This window comes from Petaurus breviceps, unplaced genomic scaffold, assembly GCF_028583685.1.
Source record: "Petaurus breviceps papuanus isolate PSGF00001 unplaced genomic scaffold, PetGlider_PUasm1.0 188, whole genome shotgun sequence".
Taxonomy (NCBI): Eukaryota; Metazoa; Chordata; class Mammalia; order Diprotodontia; family Petauridae; genus Petaurus; species Petaurus breviceps.
The window spans coordinates 39,021,805-39,045,304 of NW_027185804.1; the positions used below are offsets into that span (position 1 = coordinate 39,021,805).

Genomic DNA, 23,500 nt, shown 5'->3' on the forward strand with positions numbered 1-23,500 from the left:
GACAGTTACAAGGTGTGATTCTACCTTTCATAGAATGAAGACACAATAATGGTCACCAAATTCATAACACTTATTGTTGAAAGGACCAATTATTTACATAGAGTATATCTAAGTGAAATTTTAAATGTTGATTTTCCTTATGAGAAAAACCATGGAAGTATCTACTATGACTTGCTACAATCTCTCCTCTAGATCTGATTCATAATCATGAATTTTCATTGTATTTTTATCTCTTAAAATATTTTTAAATGTGTTACCTATATCTTCTAATATAACAAAATTATACTCATAGTTGTTAAAAGAAATAATGGGAGATTGGAAATGTTAAAAGAGTGTGTGTAAGAGGGAGAGAGAAAGAGAGGCAGAGAGACATAGAGAGAGATAGAGACAGGGAGAGAGAGGGAGAGAGAGAGAGAGAGAAAAAGAGAGAGAGAAGCAGAAAGAATGAAGAGAATAAACAGTACCACTTTGAAGTAGGTTCAATGAATTCTACAGTCAATTATGACTCTAGAATATTGATGATGAAATTGGTGTCCGCTTGACAATAAAGTAATCTATCATTACGTAAGAAACCACACATATGTGCACAAGATTAATATGTGAATTTATTTTCTTTGCCTGTATATGAATTAAAAGATGAGATATTGGGGCGGCCAGGTAGCACAGCGAGTAAGAGCACCGGCTCCAGTGTTGAGAAGACCTGGAGATCGACTCCCGGGCTCAGACACTTAGCACCCACCCAGAAACACCTGGCCGTGTAACCTTGAGCAAGTTACTTAACCCCAATTGTTTAGGGGGGGCCAGGTGGCTCAGTGAGTAAGAGCACTGGCTCCAGAGTAAGAGCACTGGCTCCAGTGTCGGGATGACCTGGATCAAATCCGGGCTCAGATACTCAGCACCACACCCAGAAATAACTGGCCGTGTAACCTTGAGCAAGTTACTTAACCCCGATTGCTTTAAAAAAAAAAAAGATGAGATATTTTAAGCTCAGAAGTAGGGTTAAGATGTCAGTGTGAAAAACATACATAGTGGTACTAATGTAACCAAAAATGAAAAAAAAATAGTAAATGAAAATTTATTAAAATTCACAACTGTATATTTGAAATAAGCAAAAGTTTCCATGAATACCGCCTACAAGCAAATAATTCTTCCACCTTCACATGGTAGGGAAAGCACAAGAAGATTTCCAGGTTCGATTTCCTTGTGATACTATAATTTTTTCTGCTTCTTTTTCCCCTCCTCCATCTTGGAAGTGTATATTTTTTTTGCTCTTTGTTTTTTACTTTGGTTTATAATTTTTAAAAACAAAATGAAAAAAAAAGAATTGCCATGTACACAGGGCATCATAAGATAATGTTCTTTATAAAACAATAAATTTCCATTTCAAAAAAAAATAAATGCAACAAACAGAAAACACTGTTTTAAAATGCCCCAGGTTTTCTTTGCTTCCTTGTTGATTTTCTTTTTCTCTGCTGTGCAATTTTTACTTTATGTTTCCCATCCCTCTCCTTTCTTCCCACCCAAAAGAAGGATGTCTCCATACACACATACACACACAGACACATACATACAATTATACATACATACACATACACATATATGTATATAATGTTTACCTTAGGATGTTCTCAGGTCAGGAGGACTTCCCAAGCTACTGAAAAAACAACCCTTAATATTAACCCTTAGGGAACCTTTGCATTGACATCATTTCCTCACTCAACCAGTAAGCAGTAGAATTCTTTCAGGGGTTAAAGCATTGAAGGTCATAGTCTTCAGTGGTTACTTCCTGCTGTGCAGTGGCAAAGAGTCCTTTTCAGGGGACCAGAATAGGTTGAGGAGAGTTAGTCAGTTTGGGTTGCACAATGTGGCACCAGCTGAGGCCAGGGTGGAAAGAGGCAAACCCCTCAGGGATGCCAAGGATGGGGCTGGGTATCCTTAATGCATGGACAGATTATCTGTAAGTGGACAGCCAACAGTCTAAAAGACACAAAGCTGGTTAGCATGTTAAGTAGGCAGGGCCCAAAAATCAAGAGGAGAACAATAACTATAAAAGGCATAAAGATGGGCCAAAGAAATGGTAGAAGCTATGAATGCCAGGAACTGTCCTCTGACCCAGAGGAAAGAGGTTGACTATGTGCTTCCTTCATGCATCCGGCCTTATCAAGTATGTTTGTAACTCGGGTCTCCACCTGCTGTGAATTATTAATGTAAGCGCAGCATGATATATTAAAAGGACACAGACTCCTCCAGAGTCAAGGAGGTAGTCAAGAGTCATCTGATTGCCCAGTACAACATTAGCCAAAGAGTTTAAGGACCCTTGTAGATCCAAAAGAGAGTAGGTCATGTTATTAGCTAATTTCCTGGATAGCAACAGTTAAATTAGTAAAGATCACCTCATGTTCCATGTAGCAAACAGACAGGATAAGAACCCCTGAGGTTTTCCTGAGCCATAAGACTGCATGGTCCCAGAGACCCAGTGTATGTCTAGAATGGACAGAAAAGCTTTCAATAGGGGGCCCAAGCATTCCCAGGGAGCACCTCCCACATCCAGTGTAGGGATTAAGGCCCTGGGAGGTCAGGACAACTGAACTCTGAAGCAGGTCACCTGGATATGAAGTGAGGTGGATATGAGAATGCTTATCTGCTAGACAAATTGGAGCAGCATCAAACAGAGAGACAAAGGTGTACCCCTGGGGTGTGTAGAGGGGATCCTGGAGCTATGCAAGAGGTTGTGAATTTTCAGGGACCAGGGGTCTAGGCTTTTAGATGAAGGAAGGAATCCTGGTTGAGGTGGGGCCCCAGTGACAGGTGATTTATTATCCCAGGTATAGAAGGGATTCCCTGGGATTTAGTAGCAAAATCCAGAGTAGCATAGAGGGTACAAGTAAGGCCCTCCCCCATGGTGATGGGGTCAAAGTCAGCACAGGAGAAACACCTTGTAAGGAATCATTTAGTGGTTCCCCCCAGGACATACCAAGTGCTGAAATATGGGGAAAACTTCCCAGAGTAGGGACTAGATGTATCCCTGATGTCAAAGCCTGGCCTCTGTGCAGCATCAAAACAGTTGGTCTTATTGGTGAAAGTGTCCCAAAGAAGAGGACCTAAAGTGAAAGGAAGTGGCCTACTGGAAAAGTGGGCAGTGGCATTGGGGAAGGGAGAAGGGAGAAATCAGACCTCTGGTCAAATGTTAGGGGTGAGGATGACATACCCAGCAATCCCAGTGACCTGAGTTAGCCACAGCCTCACCCAGGTGGATTAGGAAGTTCTCATTCCATGGGGATATTGGGCCTTTAATCACTGGGAAGACACTGAGTAGAAGAAAAGAGGGTATCAAGGACAACATATTGAAAGGACAAAAATTATTGGAAGGATCACAAGGGCAAGAGTGTCAGTTAAGGAATATCTGCTTGCTCCCTCCAAGGTCTCTCAGGGATTTCCTTTGGTTCTCTGGAAAAGCAACTTCAGATCCTCCAATGGCTCACAAGTATACTATGAAGAACCTGGAATGGAATCAGAAGTGGGACATAGCTTAATCATAGATACATGGATCCAACTGGGGAGACCTTTGGCCTTACAGCAGTAGGAGTAGTTAGGATGTCTTTATCTGGCCCCTTCCACTTTTTCATCCAAGGGGTCAGTGCCTTGTGATTTCCAGGATTTAAGATAGACCATGTCTCCTGGGGTAACTGTTAGGGAGGAACTAGGGACTGACTTGTCAGGGGTGGGGAAGTGTGAATCAGCATAGACAGATAAACCTTTTGGTCCTTGCCCTAGAGTCAGGGTGTTCTTTGTCAGGAGGTGGCGCTCTGTATGTAAGAGTAGTTCAAAGGGGCTGAGTTTATTGGCTCTAGGGGCCATGCTGACTAGCAGCAGGGCCAGTGGGAGGAGTTGTACCCAATCCTGGAGAACCTCCAGAGTCAATTTAGTCAAGGTTCTTTTCAGGGCCTTGTGTGGGGTACAGAGACCCTACCTACCCCAAATTGACTATTCGGAGATGTCTCGAGGTGAAAGCAGGAAGTTTTATGGAATCTTGCATGAAGCAGGAGGTCCCGTCACTGGGAAGTCCAGAGAGAGGAGGCCAACATACAGAAGCCAAAGTGGGGTTAAATAGCTGGAAACCGGGCAAAAACCATGCCCCTTCCCTTCCTTATGTAATCTTTTAAATTGATCGACTGTTTTGTTAACATTCCCTTATTTGGTAGGTGGGGTGACAGAGGGATTTCTGGAGTTTCCTTTTTCCCTCCCAGGTCACCAGGTGATTTTTCTTAAGATCAGGAAAAGAAGGGAAAATAATCTAATATCTATGATGTTTAAAAAGTTTAAGAAAGGGGGTGGCCAGGTGGGTAAGAGTGCCTTCCCCAGAGTCGGGAGACCCGGGATTGGTTCCAGCCTCAGATACTTAACACCCACACAAAATAACTGGCTGTGGAACCTTGAGCAAGTTACTTAACCCCAATTGCTTAAAAAAATGTTAAAGAAAGTTTCTGGGTAATTAGCCTTATTATTAATAATGTCAACATTTTTAATAAAAACTCAGTGAAATTCTTAAATGCCAAAGGCCATCATGGTGGCAAGTTTGTGGCTTATATGCCCTTGGAAGTGGGGTATTCCTGAATGTGGCAATCAATTCTGATTAGTTAACAAGTAATGAGAAAATTAATATTACAATATGAAACTGAACTTATTCTAATGAAATCTGATTGTGTGATTTACTTATAAGTTACCACTAGCCTTGTGACATCTATTCAAATAATTTATCCCCCACTTAAGTCTGAGCTGAAGGGGTTTTTTATTTAAGTTAGAAGTCTGATCTATTTGGATAGAGTAGCAATATCCATAAGGAGGAGACTGTTAATCCTTTCTTCCATCAGTCCTATACTTGAGAGATTCCCTGAGGAAATAGGAGAGGGGGAATAAAAGATTGGTCCCCCAATTTTAACAATTTGTTTTATATATATATAAGAAATAATCATGAATACCATTTTATTGTTTAAATGAAATAGTGGTATAAGCAGTTCCATGATAGAAACAGAGCAAGGCTTCCTAATTCCTGGTAGTAATTCCAATGCAGAAAAGGAAATACTACTGTTTATAATTATTAATGAGCAGATTTCTTTCCTGAGTAAGGATCAGAACTCAGACCAGGAGAACTGTGACCATATCTTTCCCTGTATCACACCCTTGGAAGCACTAAAACTCATAGATTTCCAGAACTAGCTGTGAAAAATAAAGATGGCAAAAAACTTGAATTGGAATAGTGATGCCCCTCTATCACTCTTCCCAGAGCTCAAGTTCTACTATAAAGTTCAAAGTGGAGACATAGGCAAGGAAATGAAGAAACAACAAAATGAACCTTATCACTAAACAAAAAAAAATATTTTGGTGAAAAGGACATCCAAAATACACTCAGAAGAAGACAATAATTTGAATATATCTACAAGTGTAGCCTCAAAGGAAAATTCAGATTTCAAACAATTGCAACAAGAATTCCTAGAAGTGGGGCATCCAGGTAGCACAGCGAGTAAGAGCACTGGCTCCAGTGTCAGGACGACCTGGGTATCGAATCCGGGCTCCGACACTTAGCACCCACCCAGAAACACCTGGCCGTGTAACCTTGAGCAAGTTACTTAACCCCGATTGCTTTAAAAAAAAAGAATTCCTAGAAGACCTAAAGTTAAAAAAAAGAGAAAAATATCATTTCAGAAGTGAAATAAAATAAGTAGAGGAAAAAATGAGATAAAGAATGAGAACAATGAAAGAAAATTTGAAAAAGAAATTAACTCTATTTAAAAAATAACATTGAACAATATTGAAGAAAGCAATTTAAAAATAAGTGACAAAAAAGTAAGAACCCTCATTAAATAAAATAAGTTCTTTAAAAATTGTAATGGGTCAACCTAATCATTCCATGAGACACAAGATAAAGAAAACAATAATACAAAGTAAAAGGACAGAGGAAATAGAAGAAAGTATGATATATCTCACAGGGGACAAAATCTGTCTTGGAAAAAAAGGTTAAGAACAGATAATTTTAAAAAATGAACTACTTGAAAACAATGAACCAAAAATGTGACTAGACATATTTCAAAAGTGAATATTCAATGGCTAAGGCATTGGGGAGAAAGGCAAAGGAAAAATCATCAAAATCATTTGACAAGAGCTCAAACTAGATTATTAGACAATAATTATCAAAACAATCTGGTGCTGTCTGTGAAATAGAGTAGTAAATCAGTGGAATATATTAGGTACATATGGATTAGTAAATGACCATAGTAGCTTTGTATTTAGTAAGCAAAAACAGGGGGAAAATTGACAAAAGCTGCTTGGAAAACTGGAAAACTGTATGTCAAAAGCTAGGTATAGATCCACATCTTGTACCGTGTATCAAGATAAGGTCAAAATGAGTACATGATTTAGACATAAAGGGAAGAATTTGTGGCCAAACAAGAGATAGAGAACATTACGAGATATAAAATCAATAATTCATCTTCTTAACTTCTTTCTTTTTTTTGTTACATTTATCTACTTTTAGAAGGGGAAAGTTGAGGTCCTCCAATAATACAGTTTTATCATCTATTTTTTTCCCATTACTCATTTAACTTTTCCTTTAAAAATTTACATGCTATCTTGTTTTGTGTATATGCAGTTAGTATTCATATCAATTCATTTTCTATAATACCTTTAGCAATATTTAGTTTCCTTCCTCTTCAGTTTTAATTTGTTGAATTTTTGCTTTGCTTTTTGCTTTGTTATGCAAATTCAGATATGCAGAAATATATTCAATTTAATTGATCTTAATATTTCCTCAATATTACATCAAATTCTTTTCCTTTAAACAATCTCCTAAAAATGACCATCTTTTTCTCTCTTCAGATAAAAAAGTTCTATTTTCATATGGTTATTGTGATTATCAGTGCAGTGCAAAATTAATTATAATTATTTTTAGTAAGAACAGAGTCAATTAAGATTTTTGTAGAAAAAAATCACAAAGATCTCTAGATTTAAAGAACTGGGCCACTCACATATCAATATTGAAAGATAACTATTTCCCTTCTTTCTGTGACCTTGCAAGGCCTTTTCCCCCTCCTTTCATATTATCAGACAGAAGAAAAAAAATTCTCTCACAAATATAATGAGTTATCCCTTGTGAGATTTTAATTCATTACTTTTAATTGCTGATGAATATTTTTACCAGACTGAGGATTGTTTCATCTTCAGAGACATGGTAGATTCTTCCTGATGACTTTTGTTTTTGTGGTGACATGGTAATTATAGCTCTTGGGGAGATGAGCTCAGTAAAGACTGTCCTTATAACTGCAGTCCTGGTCATCCTCATAAAACACATACAGACACATATGCAACACACACACATATTCATACAGCCACAACCAATTCTAGCCATTGCTTTGGCAGCACAGATCACATTGGTGAGTAATTTTCCACTTCTGTCATAGAGATAGACATTCATAGAAATCCAGTCTAGGAGAAAGATGTTACTTCTCTCTGTGTTTGGGATACAGAAGACACCTTGTAGATGAAGCCTAAAAAAGTATTATTCATCTTTAAATTACAGCAAGGACATATTATCCTTCCCTGGGTACTTTTCTGGTATCTATGATTTTGTCCCCTCCCTACTGTGGTCCTCAATCAGGTTAAGGGTAGTGTGTGTAGGTGCAGTACTCAGCAGGTTATGGTTTAAGATGTTAGGAGTCAATGCACGGTAGCAATCCTGGGAGAAAACTAGGTCTTAATTATGCCCTTTCTGATTAGACCAAGAAAACGAGTTCATCCCAACTAGGAGCTGACTGCTCTGATCTCTGATCTGGGCACAATGTCTTTGAAAAGCCACTGTGAGCTGTCCAACAACCTCCCTCTGCAAGCTCAGAGAACTGATTTACTTTACTTGACTGACTTTACCAACCTTAGAGCCCTCTGACTGCCGCTCTAAATGGCTTCAGGCTCTGCAGCTTGATCCTGTTCCCTGCTCTCCCACTCAGACTGCAGGTCTTTGAAAGAATGTGGATGAGAGTTCCTGTGGGGATTGTTAAAGCAAATGCTCTACAGCCTAATTTCTCTTCCTGTGCCCATATAGACTCAGAGGTTCAGAGCAGTCAGAGAAGTGTATCTAAAAGCCCACATTTTACAGATGAGGGAATTGAGACCAAGAGAGAGTCAGTGACTGTTTCAAAGTGACACAGAGTCATGGCTGATGAGAGTGTATTTGGACGAGTGTGCTTTTGTCTGCTATGTAGCCCTCTTTTACTGTCCTATTCTGTTTCCTAGATAGCATTCAATGCCAGTTAGGGTGAATGTAGTTTTGATTTGCAAACTGGAAGGTGCTCTCAACACAGTCTTTGACCCTTCGTTCCTATCTCCTGCATCATTTCCTCTGTCTTTTCCTTTACTCTTTTCTATGAATCTACTTCTGCCACTCCAGTATTCATGGTTAATTAAAGATTTAGTGACTTTCTACATTGTAAAATTTACTTTTCACAAATTGGGAAAAACCAGCTCTCTGCCTTTATGCCTTTAGATACCCTGGATGCCCATGAATCATGGTGAAATTCATGGACACTCAATTTAAAGGCATAGGACTTGGGTTCAGATTCTGACTGTTGATTACTACCTGTGTCATCTTAGGGAAATCATTTCATTTTGTTTCCAGATTTTAACAATAGTAATACTAATAATAAGGATGAACAGGCCATTGAACCAACTATAGCCTAAGGATGCTTCCAGCAGTAGCTTCAATATTGGAGTGTCTCTTTGGCAGAGAAGTGACTCTGTCCCCATTCAATCCCCAGGTTTGGTTCGTTTGTTTGTTTTTTCCAGAATATACAGGCTGATACTAAGCAATCAAATCTGCCAAGGATTCTATCAGGCAAAATAATGTAGGCATGAGTACAGAGGGAAGAGGCTGGCATAAAATTATGCATATGAAATATTAATTAAATGTTGATAGGAAAACCTTTGGGAGGCTGCATTCTAGTAGACTTGGTTGTAAAAGGGGAGGGCAGAGAGCTCCTGGGAGTCTGCATGGTGCCCTATTAAATATCCTGCCATGGTCTCTTCCACTGGATTTTAAATACAAGTTGCAACAGAGCTTGGAACTTTTTCCTGACATCCTGTCAATGTCTGCAGCACAGGGAATTGTGTTACATAAATACATATTACCTAAATAAATAACCAAATAAACGAATGAATGAATTTTTAGATTTATTTATTCTTTTGAATAAATAAAAGAGGCTAGTGATTCATTCTTATTTCTATTAGTTAGATGATTGTTCCATGTATTTCATATGGAATATACCTCAATGTTTATGGGATGTAGGAAAAAGTGAGATAACTGGCCAGATGTGTTTATGAGATTAAAGGGGGTGCAGAAATTTATATTAGAAGTAGGGAACATATCCTACATGACAAAGAAGTCCTATATAATTTGATATTTTCTTATTCTTTTTGCAATTATAACATCTTTCTAATTAATTGGCCATGAGCACATATTAAATATCATTAAGTTTACATAAAAGATTACTAATTTCTTAAGGAATTACTATTTATTATTCGAAATAATTTTTAAATAATGCTAATATTTATTTTAAAATGACAATAGCAACATTATAATTAACAAAATGTATAAAACTCTCTTCCCAAAAATTTTTTTTTCATCTCTTTCCACCTTCTTCTCTACTCCCTTTCCCTTCCTCTCCCAATGCATTATGTGAATCTATGGAGAGAGGACTGGCTCTGAACTCAGGAAACTAGAATTCTAATCCAATTTTAAACACTGCATGGCCCTGAACTACTCTCTGAACCTCATCTCCCTCAGTTTCCCCAATTCTCTAATAGGAATAACAATGTATTTATTCAGAGTTTTGCTTACTTAGCTAATTGCCCGCACATGCTGTAGATACTTTCTAAATGCTTCTTTCCTTTCTCATTCCCTTGTTTTCTTCATTTTGACTGTCCTTCCTTTTTCTTTCTAACTTTCTTTCTCTCTGATATACCTGGGTGTACATTATATATAAATATACATGTAAATACCTGCATATATGCTCCACATATATGCATGGATGTATATATATATATGCATATATTGCTTATATATGAGATGCCAATCAATGTCTCTAAAGATTACAGTTTTTCTTTTTGCTGTTGAAGACTCTACAACTTACATTGCGGGCAGCAATGATACTGCCCCATGTGATCGATCCTCTTCTGTCTGAAACAAAGTCACTGTATTCCTATTTACATTGTCTACTATTCTCAAAGAAATTCCTTTTTATCAGGTCTCTGCTCTGACTGGGAAGCAATATGGGCTTCAAGATTGTTAAACTGCTGTTTTAAAGAAATACTTTCTCTTGAACTTGCAAAAAAAAATCCTTTATAGGTAACCAAGGGCAAGTTTCAGGGTCTTTCTTTCATCCATAATATTAATATATTTCTAAATGCATGTGATTATTGTATTACACTTTATAATTGCTTCAATTGAGAGACCTCAAGGTTAATCACTTGTACCTACTTATCACTTCTCCCACCTCTGTCTTCTTCTTTAAATACACTATAATAAATTCATTGAGCGTAGCAATGATAATTTCTCCATATCTATTCCTTGAATCTAAGATTTCTTTGAAACAAAAACTAATTCTCCTGTCAAATGTACTTGATGATATATCATCATTTTTTTTGTTCCTTTTTTGGAGGGCAGTTGGGGTTAAGTGATTTGCCCAGGTCACATGGCTAGTTATTGTGTTAAGTGTCTAAGGCCGGATTTGAACTCAGGTCCTCCTGACTCCAGGGCTAGTGCTCTATTCACTGTGCCACCTAGTCGCCCCAGAGATCTTCATTTAGTGCTAGTTTGCAACAAATAAAAAACATCTTTTTTCACAATTGTAGTGGCAAGCACCCCAGCATTCCCAGGGTGGCTGCTAGCACAGGTTCTTGGATCTGCTTTGTTAAAGGAAAGCAACTCAAAATGGGTTAACAAGCTTACTTTAATCAGTCAGATATATCGTTTACCTTGTTCAGGGGAAAAGGTCAGCACCCTGAACTTCAAAATGTACAGGCAGAATTATCAAGACAGAAACAGATCAAGTAGACAGATTTCCAAACTGTCCAACCATTACATCCATACCCAATCAACATCTGGGTTTCCACATCTGGGTTCTTCAAAGCCGAGGGGGCCCTGGACAATGGCTTCCCAGAATACAGATGAAATCACAGAACACTTCTCAAAGTGAGCCCCCAAAACAAAGCTACACATCAGGGCTTATATAGCCTTCTCCTGGCTCAGAGAATGTAACAATCTTATTGACTCACTGGCCAATCAAGAAGTATCTACTGAAAAACAAGCCTCCCACCCCAGGCTTCAGGTGCACTTTAGCCTAGGGGCAGGGAAGATCTTTAAAATTTACATTCTCATTACAACAATCTACCTTGCTGTTGAAATAATTGACTTTTATTGACTCCGAATGTTAATAAAGAAGAGGTCATTCTTATTACTTTCAGGAATTCAAGATTTATTATCAAGTGTGTTACAGTCTAAATTAATATGCTTTTATTTTTTCCTTTTTTGGGGAGGGCAATTGGGGTTAAGTGACTTGTCCAAGGTCACATGGCTAGAAAGTGTAAAGTTTCTGAGGCCAAATTTGAACTCAAGTCCTCCTGACAACAGGGCCTGTGCGCTATTCATTGTGCCACCTAGCTACCCCAATATGCTTCTTTTGACAATCTTCACTCCCTTGGTATTAGTTATATCTTTTGACAAATGTTTTCACAAAACACAAAGTCAGTAGTGTCTTCCTCTTTGTATACAACTATAGTCTTATAAAGGATTCATGCACTTGTAAAATAATCCTCCTGACAGTAATTCCCTTCAAAAGTTATCCTATGTAGGTCTGTGACTGATGCTCTCATTACATGTGCCCATGTAATAAAAACTTATACAATGAGGAATTTCACTAAATATCTCATCTTTCCTTATCCATACACATGTGAATGTAATTTGTAAGAAATACAGTTATTGAGGGGTAAAGTCAAGATGGCAGAGTAGAAGCAGGACCTCCTCCCGGCTCTGGCTTCCATCTTCCACAATCCATGTAAAAAGGGGACAATAAATAAACTTTGGAGGTACAGAACCCACAAAATGACACAGAGAAGCTAACCTCCTGCTGAGGACAGCCCAGCAGGCTGGCAGGAATAGGCCAGCACAGTTCTCTGGGAGCTGAACACAGCTCCACACCAAGGTTTTAGCCCCAGTGAAGGACTGACCAGCTGCAGGCTGGAGGGACTCCAGATCACCAGCAGCTGTGGTTGATTCCAGATTTATTAACAAATAGATGCAAAAAACAAAGTGAGAGGTCAGAGAAGTTTGGACTTTGGGAGCCAGTAAGTGGTAGTACCTGGCTTTTCCCCCCTGGGTGAGGCAGATTCAGCTCCTGGCCTGCAGAGTGTAGGGGGACCAAGCACCAGTCTGAGGGGTAATCACTCTTGCTTTAACCTTCTTGGATCTGGATTGCTGTCTAGGGTGGAGGCCCTGGGGTATTTGTCCAGCTTGCCAGAGTGTGTGGAAACCTCAGAGAGGTCACCCATCTAATATCTCTGGCAGCTGAGAAAACCCCAGTGTTTGGGACAAAATCTCCCCTGGCTGGTGGCAGAGTCCTACTGCGGCAAAAAGCCCAGGGGTGAAGTGACCGAGGGGCGACATGACCAGGCAAAGGAAACAAAGCAGACAGGAGATTTCAACATTAGACTCCTATTTTGGGGACAAAAAGGAGCAAAGCATGGAGCAGCAAGAAGACAGTGAAGTCAGAACTCCTGCACCAAAAGCTTCAAAGAAAAATATGAGCTGGTTACAGGCCATAGAGGACCTTAAGAAGCACATAAGAGCAGTGGAGGAAAAATTGGGAAGAGAAATGAGAACAATGCAAGAAAATTAAGAAATGAGAGTCAACAGCCTGCCTGAGGAAACTACTACCTTAAAAAACAGACTAACTCAAATGGCAAAAGAAGCTCAAAAAGGCAATGAGGAGAAGAATGCCTTAAAAAGCCGAATTTGCCAGATGGAAAAAGAACCTCAAAAGTTCAATGAGGAGAATCATTGCTTCAGAATTAGATTGGAGCAAATGGAAGCTAATGACTTTATGAAAAATCAAGATGCTGTTAAACAGATCCAAACAAATGAAAGAAAAGGAGGCAATGTGAAATGTCTCATGGAAAAAACCACTGACCTGGAAAACAGATCCAGGAGAGCTAATTTAAAAATTATTGGACTACCTGAAAGCCATGATCAAAGTAAGAACCTAGAAATCATCCTCCAGGAAGTTCTCAAAGAAAACTGCCCTGATTTTTTAGAACCAGAGGGCAAAATACAGGTTGAAAGAATTCACCAATAACCTCCTGAAAAAGATCCCAAAAAGAAAACTCTTAGGAATATTATAGCCAGGTTCCAGGATTCCTGGATTAAGGAGAGAATATTACAAGCAGCCAGGAAGAAACAATATGAATATTGTGGAAACACAATCAGGATAACACAGTATCTGGCAGCTTCTACAATGAGGGATTGAAGGGCTTGGAATATGATATCCCGGATGTCAAAGGAGCTGGGATTAAAACCAAGAGTCACCTACCCAGCAAAACTGAGTATCATGTTTCAGTGGAAATATGGTCATTCAGTGGGATAGAGTACTTTCAAGCATTCTTGCTGAAAAAAACCAGTTGAACAGAAAATTTGACATTCAGATACAAGAAGCAAAAGAAGCATGAGAAGGTAAACAGGGAAAAGAAATCATAAGGAACTTATCAAAGTTGAACTATTAACATTCCTACATGGAAAAACAGTAATTGTAACTTATTAAACTTTTCTCAGTAGTTGAAGGTATTAGAAATATATACATATGTCTATATATGAGGGTATATGAAAACATATATGTGAATGTGTGTATATATGTTTACAATTATACATAGATAGAGGGCACAGGACCAATTTAACAGGAAGGGATGATACTTAAAAGGTGAAATTAAGAGGTGAGAGAGGAATATAATGAGAGGGAATGGGGAGAGACAGAATGGGGTAAACTATCTCATACAGAAGAGGCAAGGGAAGATTGTTACAATAGAGGGGAAGAATAGGAAGGCAAAAGGGAATGCGTCAACCTTATTCCCACTGAATTTGGCTTGGGGAGGGAATGAAATACACACTAAATAGGGTATCTCACCCTCCAGGAGAGTAGGGGGGAGGGGATGAGAGGGGGGATGATGGAAGGGAGGGCAGGCTGGGGGGGAGGGAAGTTGGAAGCACCCACTTTTGAAAATGGACGGGATCAAAGTAGAGAATAGAACAAGAGGTAGGTGGGATAGGAGGGAGGGAAATATAGTAGTCTTTTACAATATATCTACTATGTTATTGTTTTGCATTAGCTACACATGTACATCTTATACTGAACTGCTTATCTTCCCAGTAAGGGCGGGAGACAAGGGAGGAAGGGAATGAATCTGGAATTCAAAGTTTTAAAATCAAATACATATATATATATATATATATATAAAACACATACATATTTATATTTATACTATTATTAATACTACTTTACATGTAATTGGGAAATAAGATATACAGGCACTGGGGCATAGAGATCCACTGGAAAAGTCAAAAGGGGTATGAGAGAAAATATGGGAGAGAGCAGATTGGAGGAGGGGATATCCTGTGGGACTGCTCTTTTGTGATGGTTGGTAAGGGAAAATTGCGGAGAAAATTTGTAACTCAAAATCTGGTGGAAATGAATGATGTATATCAGAAGTAAAAGCATTTGAAAAAAAAGCAAAATGAAATAAAACAAAAAGAAAGAAAGAAAGAAAAAGAAATACAGTTATTGTTTCACTTTGTTGACACAACCTGCCTGCCATTTTTAGCTATATACACATATATATGCATATACATATATATGTGTGTGTGTGTATATATATACATCAGAAATGTGTATAAGATTTCAGTTCAAATTATATATTTTCAGCTTCCATTTTTACATTAATACAGACATATTAATAATGTCTATAATGCTAAACAAATGATTAAGCTCACAGCATATTGAGCAATTATGAATAGATATTGTTTATATATATTTAATTGTAAAATTAGCATTTCAATGAGAGAGAACATATTTAACTAAATAAGAATACTTGAAAAAATTAATGAGAATTTTACCATTTTTAGTAGTTAGGTAATGTCATGGATAGAGTTTTGTCTCTGGAGTTAGAAAGGCATGATTTCAAACCTGGTTGCAGACATTTATCATCTGCATAACCATGGGCCAGACACTTAATTTCTCTCTGCTTCAGTGTCCTCGGCTGTCAAATGAACATAATAATGCCACTCATTTCCTAGGGTTTTTTATAGTATAATAATTGTTATATATTTGTGAAGTGATTGTCACATTTTTGACATACACAAGGGTCGTTAAAAAATACTTAATACCTTGCATTGCTCAGTAAAGATTTCTCATGCAAAATAAATCCAAAACATTTGCAATTTTGTTCATGTCCCATAAAGATGCTTATATTTAATGATCAATAATAGAAAAATCTTATATTATTCTAAGGACCACTCATAGTTAAGTGACTTTTTCATGATCAGACAGATAGTAATATTTCCTTGGGAGAAAAATAAAGAGCCAGCTCTTATGCTTTACTGCCAGTGACCACTATGACTTTCTTAGCAAAACATTCTGTAATCATTTCTTTTCTTCTCTTCCCAATGAATTGGGTGATTAGTTTAATAAGTGTGTAAGATAGACAAAGTGTCTAGTCTAAAATGAACATATGGACACCACAGTAATATTTATCAGAATTCTCAGTTTCTCTTTAAAATTAATTCTCTTTTTATATTCTACAGCTCTGGCATGAATTGCATGTCCATTTTCATAAAGACTTGTTCTTAATTTCTTAGGTGAGAAAGTTGGGTCCTGGTAAACACTGAAGTTTCCTACCTTGGATAGCATAATCATATACATTAATTCCTTTTTGGGGATGACTAAGAACCCCTAGGAAATCAGTTACACACTCCTGAGTCATTTTATGAACTTTTAGATTTCCTTGAATTGTTACTTCAATTATGGAGTTACTTCAATTGTTACTTCAATTATGTGGAGTTACTTCAATTATGTTCAATTCTTTGTGATTACATTTGGGGTTTTCTTGGCAAAGATGGAATTGTCATTTCCTTCTGCAGCTCATTTTACAGAGGAGGAACTGAGGTAAACAGGGTTAAGTGACTGCTCAGGGACACATAGCAAGTGTCTGAGGCTCAATTTGAACTCAGGTCCTCCTGACTCCAGAGCTGGTGTTTTCTGCACAGCACCACCTAGCTACCTCAATCCTTGAGCTGTTTCTTGGTTTATAGTCCAATATATATCATTTTTTTGACCAGGGGTGGGAATACAGAGATTCTTCAATCATATTGCTAAGGATGTATGAAGACATGCTTAATTTTTAGCCATGTGGCCTAAATACAAGCAGTGTTTTACCTGGGAGCCATGAGCATCAGTGCAAATGCTTCTAAACATAAGTCACAGATGATGTCTCCATAAGTTGAATTGCATTCTCACAGCAAAATTCCTATTGTGTGTTTGAGGAAAAGTGTTGCTTTTAGCTTATTTTAAGACAAAATGACTCATATATTCAAAGACAAATAAATAATTAAGAATGTTTGAAATTACTATGCTATGATTTTATTAATCATGATGCTGCATTTTGTTTAAAGTTTTCAGAAATTCAGTGCAGCAATATGAACATATTTTGAGCAAGTCCTTGATATATCCATTTAAGGACAGAGGCCTTTAAAATAATACCATTTTGGGTATTGTTTTTCAAGGCAACGAGGTATGCCAGGAACTGTCTTATGCTTTGGTCTAATTATCAATGTGGATGAAGCAGATACTGAAATAATAAAAGAACTCAGGAAAATTTATTAGTTAAAATGATGAGACTATGAGAGACATAGACAAAACCACAGAATTCTACTGTGTCATCTTAGAAATCTATAAAAGACAAAAAGAGAATAACTGTGAGTTACAAGGGAATATTGTCAGCAAGCAATAGTAAAAAGACTAAGTATATATTGGAAAGTCAGAAAAAAACAATGAATTAACAATGGATGACATCTGAATATGAAATCGTGATGTTGACCTCAAAAAATTATTGTTTTGGGGAGGCTAGTGGCACAGTGAACAGAGCACCGGCCCTGTAGTCAGGAGGAGCTGAGTTCAAATTCAGCCTCAGACACTTAACACGTACTAGCTGTGTGACCTTGGGCAAGTCACTTAATCCCAATTGCCCTCTCTTCCCCCATTCAAAAAGAAAAAAAGGTTTTTTTTCATAATTCTGCATGTATCCCTAGGGAACTAAATTAAAAATGGTCAGTATAAAATATATATAAAAATTATATATAAAAATGGTCAGTATTTTGCAGTTTTTTCATGTATAATATAATTTGATCCTTTTAAAAAACTTATATGCTAACTATCCACATTTTATTTATATAAATGTGAGACATATAGAAATTAAACAATATGTTAGTGGTCATGCCATTAGTGAGCAGTGAAGAGTGCTTCAACCCATTTACCTGCTGCAAGCCAATCCAAAGTTTTCTGAACCATAACTTGCTGGCATATAATTTTTGCTGCATGCTTCAGAGAAACCAACATCATTTGTGAAAAGATATAGGTTAAAATATTTCAATAGGTATATCTACATACAAATAAATGTGTATATACATACATATATGTATGTATATATCTTACCCAAAGCCTAATGTAATTCCTTCATTCTACTACCATCAGAAATTTTAAAAAGGGATTTACTTTCTATAATACTAAGTGATATATCCCTGCATGAATTTCCCATCATCATCAGGAAGGCAGGCAATTGATTTACTGTCTAGTATGTAATCTAAAGGACCCTAGAATGGAAGAAGTACCAGTATCTCTTGCCTTTTGAACCTACTTTCTATTATACTATAAAACAATTGTTGCCTGAACTTCCTTTTTTTTTATTTTGCTTTTTTGGAAGGGCAATTGGGATTAAGTGACTTGCCCAGGGTCACACAACTAACGTTAAGTGTCTGAGGCCAGATTTGAACTCAGGTCCTCCTGACTCCAGGGCCAGTGCTCTATTCACTGTGCCACGTAGCCACCCCACCTAAACTTACTTTTTGCATAGACCTAAAACTGCTTGTGTTGTCAATCTGGAGAACAAGAGAGAAATCTAGAATTTGGACAATAGCAGCCTTAAGAAAGTTGTTTTTCTAGCATCTCCTTGTGGGTCAGTGTTTATATTTCTCTGATTTGGAAGACTCTTCAAGTCTTAGAGCATATTCTCAGAATTATAAATCTTTTGATATACCCAAAATATGTACTTGGAAGATTCTTAATGACAGCTGCATTTGTAGTAATAATTTTGAATTGAATGTTTCTCTATGGTCATGGATGTGCCTATATTAGAGCGACCATTATCCTTGACGTGAGAGAATATGAGAGCATTGTGATAGCAATAGCTTACTTCTAAAACCAGTTTTCTTTTCCCTGCCATCACAAGTGGCCTGAGGAAGGTCATAAAAATTTAGTTCATCAACTACAGAAACTCCAAAAACAGGATTTTTAATCAGTTATATATAACCAAAGACAGTACAGGTGTATCAGCATCTTGACCCAAATGGCCTTGATGTTGCCTGATAAATCCAGCATAGCTTCTTAAAAAATGAAGGGTGGCATGACAGGGAACTTGATGTAAGAAACTGCTTTCAAATGGTCTTTATGTTTGACTTACTTTTAAAAGAATCTTGCCTACTCTATTCTCTATATGAAGTCATTCAAACTTTAAATGCTAGTATTTGGTAAAGGATAATTCATTACCTTTCAGGACAGCCTAGTTGACTGTTTAAAAACTCTGAAAACTTTTCTTTTTAATTTACCAAACTTAAATATGAGTCTCTGCTGTTCCCCAAAATTCTTCATTTCTCAACTTGGAGACAAAAGAGAAAAAAAAATTCCGCATATGAGCCACTCACAAATGATTCTTTTCTAAGATTTTATTAATGGACCACCAAATTTCACCTTAATTTATGCAATTTCATAGCCTCATCCAAATTTTTGTCTCTCATATGAAATGTAGAATGCCTTTAGAATAAGGCCTTTTCTCATATTTGCCATGTAGCTTATCTGAAGCCTTATTTTGCCAAGGCTAAACATCTCAATTTTCTTGAAACGTGTCCTACTATATATTTTTTGTAAGATCATCATATCAGTCTTAAGTCTCTAAATAATCTATACATTATCAATAATCTTCTTTAAATGAGGCATGCACACAGAGAAAATTGAATATATAAACATAAGATTAAAATAGAATAAGAATAATTCCTATTTCATGGGTGGAATCTCACTTTGAATTTGCAGCTCTATAAAAATCTTCTCTCTTCCCTTCCAGATTATTCTGCATCTGAATATCATTTTTCTTTCTAAGAGAACAAGGAATGCAATCTTATGATGATATCCTGTGCATTTTCTACATGCTTCACATTATGATTGGAGTCTTCAGGAATGTTTTACTCCTTTACCTGTATAGTTTTAGCTTAATCACTAGCCAAAGGATAAGACCCATTGATGGGATTTTTATTAATTTGGCCCTTTCCCACATTGTGATGATTCTCTTCAGGGGAATTCCATTGGCAATCCGAGTTTACATCCAGAAAATTTTCCTGAGTGATGTTGAATGTAAAATCATAATTTATATACAAAGATTGTCCCGAGATGTTTCCCTTTGCACTACTTACTTCCTAAGTATTTTTCAAGCCATTGCCATAAGTTTCAGCAGCCCTAAATGGATAGACCTCAAAGCTAGAGCTTCCAAGGGCATTGTTCCATCCTGCGTCCTCATATGGGGACTCAATCTGTTGACAGATGTGGTTGTGGCTCTGTATGTGAGTGGCCCTAAGAACTACAAAGTCAGTAACATTAATAGGAACTTAGGGTTTTGTTCTGTAGATTGGCATACTATTTCTGCCTCAATGCTTGTTATTTGGAAGACATTTTATGATTCAGAGTCTTTAGGGCTCATGGTTATTGCCAGTGGCTACACGGTGCTGGTTTTGTTCAACACCTTCATAACAGTATTGCCTCCCCAGAGACCAGAGCCACCAAAGTCATCCTGTTACTCATGATTGTGTTTATATGCTTTTATTCAGTTGCTTCCAACTTTGTAATTATAATGGAAAATTCTAATGAGAGAAATAGTGATATACATCTCTGTCTTTTTGACCTCTTCTTACTCTTCAATGAATCACTTTATTTTAATCAGTAGCGACTCACAGATCATCAAGTGTGATAATGTTTTCAAAAGGATGAACAATTCTTATCCCTGCTATTAAGATCTCAGAACAAGTAGATCTAACCTAGCATCATGGAACAACGACAACAACAACAAAAACCAACTAAAATCTCAGTCCTAAAAGAGGACACTGGCTCAAAGGTGGAGTTTTTCTCAATCGGAAAAGGATGATTTTGCTTTCTTGAAGTTTTTGCTCTTTTCTATATGCATCATTCTGTCCACAATAATAAGAAATTTGGGGTCCAAATGAGAACAGGGGAATGTTCACTGAAGGTTGGTAAAATTTTGAAATTGTGGTCTCTAAGAGTGAGCAAGGTGGGATTTATTTATTTTTTTTTCTTGGAGTTCAATTTCCTAGGCTCATGAAAAATTGTAAACATGTGAAGGATCAATCTCCTTTGAATCCTAATAATTCACAGCTCTGCTGAATTATGTAGGTTGCATGCCTTCTGGCTCTGAGCCTATTAGTCGAAAGTGAATATATATTCTGAGGTGAGATATTGCCTTAGTACTTGCTTATGCAAGGATGGTTAGCCATTATCAAAAGGCCCTGGCTAATCCATATGTTAGTGCTCTCTTGGTCTGGTGATGTAGGGAGAGGAGACCTCCTATAGAGAGAGGAGGACTCTGATACCAATATTTGAGAGAACATGTAAAGCAATGTAAACCAATCTTTTGAGAGAACATGTAAAGACAAATGTGAGCAGCTTTCCAGAGGACTGCTGCTGTGAATAGCTTTAAGGTTCTGTTCACATAGTATATTGAAACCTCTATTTATTCAGCAGTAAACTAAAGAAAAATATTCACAGAAAACAAAGTACAATACTCACAATGTTATAACATAAACAACTTATCACTGAAGTGGTCACATAGTTTTCACCAAAGTGGCCCCATGATATCAAACAAAAAATATCATTCAGTATGTCCTTGACTCAATCATACTTAAGGAGCAAGCTTCTTTAAGGACACAAAGTACAATCATTCAGTAAGTCCGTCATCCTTAAGGAGCAAGGCTCCTTAAAGGGACACAAAGTATGAAGGTCAAAGTTCTACATCCCTAGGTCATAGTAAATTATGATCTTCTCAGTCAGCATTGAGTATCCCAAAAGAGGTTTTTTCATCTTGACTCAAGGCTGGCACAAAAATTCCATGGTTCCTCTTCTATGGTCCCAGCTTTTGCCTGAATTTACTCACCTGTCACCTAGATTCAAAGGTAGGCAACTCTTAACTCCTTGTCCAGCTCCTTGTCCAGTTCCTTGTCTAGTTCCCATTCCATATTGAAGCTCACAGTGTCCAGTCCACTTCAAGTCCTTCACAGTTTCAATTCTGGGAAGACAAAGCTTAACAGAGCCACAATAACATTCGTATTCATTGCTGGCACCATCATCAATTCACTATCTATCTGTGAAATCAACACAGACCCACCAAAAAGGTCTGAGAATTCAACACAAATCATCAGTGTGGTCCCAGGGCCTCTGAAACACTCTTCCAGGACTTCTGGTTCATCTATGATCAGGGATCAGGTAATTTTTTGTTGTTTGTTGTTGCTACTTTTTCCAGCCTATGTTTTTTTTTAAGCAGTTGGGATTAAATAACTTGCTCAAGGTTACACAGCCAGGTGTTTCTGGGGGGGTGCTAAGTGTTTGAGCCCAGATTCAATCCCCAGGACATCCCAACACTGGGGCCAATGCTCTTACTAGCTGTGCTACCTGGCTGCCCCGAGCCCGTGTTTTTTTTTTTTACTTTAAACTTTTATGTTAATGTTGGACCCTGCTCCTTGGGGTGATGGAACGATGTCTTAAGCTTCAGAATTCTTATGTACCTATTTCCTCTCTCTCTCATCTCTCTCTCTCTTTCTTTTTGAGGGGGGAAGGCAAGGCAATTGGGATTAAGTGACTTGCCCAAGGTCACACAGCTACTAAGTGTCAAGCGTCTGAGGTCGAATTTGAACTCAGTTCCTCCTGAATCCAGGGCTGGTGGTCTACTCACTCTACCATCTGGCTGTCCCTCCCTCTTCAACCCATTCCACATAAAAGAAGGTAACCAGAACTATCAGGTTTCCTCCTCATCTAATGTGTTTTTAACTTGTTACCCAATGGTCAGTCCTTTTGTTTTAATCAGGAGTGATTCATAGATTGCAAATCGTTGTAATATTTTCAAAAAAGAGTCATTTCCCCATTTACCAAGATCTCAGAATAAACCTCTGTTACACCATAGAGACATATAATATTAATATTTAAAAAGTAAAATCTCTTAGATTTCACAGTCCAAATTTTTTTATTCTGAAAAAGAAGACACCGGAACAGATTGTCATGAAAAATCAGAAAATTATTTACTTTCTCAAAACTCAACTTCTTTATATATTGCCCTTTCTGGCCACAGCAACACACATTTGAAGACGGATAAGAGTGTGATATTTCCTGAAAGTTATTAACAACTTCTGTCTTTTAATATTCACCTATTGGGCAATGACTTTTTCTTCTCATGTCTTCATTTAATTCTTTTTTTTTTTAAGCAATTGGGGTTAAGTAACTTGCTCAAGGTTACACGGCCAGTTATTTCTGGGTGTGTTGCTAAGCATCAGAGCCCGGATTCGATCCCAGGTCATCCCAACTCTGGGGCCGGTGCTCTTACTCACTGAGCCACCTGGCCGCCCCCTTTTTTTTAATCATTTTATTCTTAGATATATGTTTTTTATCAGTGATATTTAACAGATTAATTTTCCTAATTAATCATTATGGATTCCATTATGTTGTGAAATATTTGTCTAATCAAAATTTCTACATGACTGCTTCCTGGTTAGAAAAAAAATGTCATCTTTCTAATTTTGAATTGGTAATTAGTTCTGCCAGTATTAAATACCATTAATTTGATGTTAACTATAAATCATTTTTAAGTGATTCTATTTATTTCCCATCATCTAATGATAATGCTCATAACAATAACAACAGTAACAGCAAAAGTAATTTATAAACCTCTCTTCACATAAGCTTTTGCTCAGTTTGTCTCCTTCATCTTGACACTTTTCAATTTCCCTTTACCACACAGTAGAATGTGAAGCAGCAAGAAGAGTCTCAGGTTTAAAGCCAGGAAACTTGTATTCTAATACAGTGTCAGACCCTAA

General features: G+C 37.4%; 1 pseudogene; it reads left to right on the forward strand.

Moving 5' to 3' along the window:
* Nucleotides 1–19,522: 19,522 nt before the first annotated feature.
* On the forward strand, nt 19,523–20,349 carry LOC138163306 (vomeronasal type-1 receptor 1-like; annotated as a pseudogene).
* The last annotated feature ends 3,151 nt before the right edge of the window (nt 20,350–23,500 follow it).